Below are 1,358 nucleotides of genomic sequence, written 5' to 3' on the forward strand. Positions count from 1 at the left end.
CACCCCCCCCGCACCAGGACCCCGCCGGGCCCCGACCCCCCCCGCCCCCTCCCTGTCGCCCCTGGCTCCTGCCACCTCCTCCACGACACCCTTCCCTTCCTCCCTCCCCTGGACGCCACAGACGGGCACCTGGGCAGTGGGACCCGGGCTGTGTGCCAGCTGTAGTACCCGACACCTCTTCTCCTCCTCCGCGGATGCCACTAGACCCACATGGCCCCAGCCCCCGTCACTTGAGCCGGGGCCTGACACCCACCCCCAAGAGCACGGGGGTGCGGAAGGGGGGGGACCGTGCCGCCTTCAAATACGCTGAACACGTCGCTTTCCCTGGCTCCGTCCTCCTCAGGTATGTCTGTGGGGTCGGTCCCTGCCCCAGATTCTTGGGACACCGATGTGAATTGGTGGGGGGCTGGGAGGGGGGCCGGGGACTTGGCTGGGCAAGGGGCAGCGTGTGGAGGGCTTGCTGAGGGCCTGCTGGGGGAGCTGGGTTTCTCCCGCCTGTTTGGGGGAAAGATCTGTTTGCTCAGGGACAAGCAGTGGCCCCGGCGGGGTTTCTCTGTGTGAGAGGGTGGCAGTCACGCTTGCAGATCCCCCTGCTAATTCCAGGTCAGGGCTCGGGGAGTGTCCTGCCCACAGAGGCACTGGCAGGCTGCCTGGAGGGGATTTTGGGATGTTTTCTCTGAAGCCCGGGTGGCTCACAAGGGCAAGGCAGGAGCTGTCATACACTGAGCTGTCTGCGTGGGAAGGCAGGGGAGCAGTGCTGCAGACGGCTCCGGCATCATGGGGTGGCACCTGCTGGGTTGGTGGGGCTCTCGGTAGATGTACCTGTCAGCCTCCTCCTCTGGCTTTTCCAAGCAGCCAAGGGGCTTCCCAAATCCCTCTCCACATCCTGCCGGCTGTGTTTCGGCTGCATCATAGCTGTAGGCTCCCCAACGTGCAGGACCACACCGGGGGAGGAGGTGAGCTGTGCCCAGAACCACGCAGGCACCTGCGACAAGGGACGGGCTCTGCTGCCTTTAATGCATGCCGGGGCTGGCAGGGACTACAGATCCCAGCATGCTGCTTCCTGCCTGCCTCCTCCCACACCCTACCTGGCAGGGTGCAGGCAGGGATGCTGTAAGCCAGCAGCGGTGCAGGCGGCTGAGGGGCATGCCCCAGGGGGGGCTGGGGGCTCAGCGCCGGGAGCCCCACCACAGCTGAAGCCCTGGGAGAGGTGCCGGAGCACCCTATGCTGCGCCGCCCGGACTGGAAAAGGACAAGGCAGGCCTGCAGCTTCTCCAGGGCGGCTAATCCCGCTCTGCCCCAGGAAGAGGGGGGAGGACCGGGGAGGGAAGATCCCTTCTCAGGGGTCCTGGGGCTGC

At 66.6% G+C, this 1,358-nt stretch overlaps 1 protein-coding gene across 4 annotated transcripts in view; it reads left to right on the forward strand.

Moving 5' to 3' along the window:
- Positions 1–1,358, forward strand: part of SLC29A1 (solute carrier family 29 (equilibrative nucleoside transporter), member 1) — a 34,825-nt gene that overhangs the window by 25,783 nt on the left and 7,684 nt on the right. The window contains exon 1 of one of the 4 annotated variants that reach the window (XM_009331068.1): positions 96–343. The exons of the other annotated variants lie outside the window; for them this stretch is intronic. The gene's annotated coding sequence lies outside the window, so the exon portion shown is untranslated. Of the gene's footprint in view, positions 1–95; positions 344–1,358 lie in introns of those variants that run through there. 4 annotated transcript variants of the gene reach the window in all.

This window comes from Pygoscelis adeliae, unplaced genomic scaffold (genome assembly GCF_000699105.1).
Source record: "Pygoscelis adeliae isolate BGI_AS28 unplaced genomic scaffold, ASM69910v1 Scaffold218, whole genome shotgun sequence".
Taxonomy (NCBI): Eukaryota; Metazoa; Chordata; class Aves; order Sphenisciformes; family Spheniscidae; genus Pygoscelis; species Pygoscelis adeliae.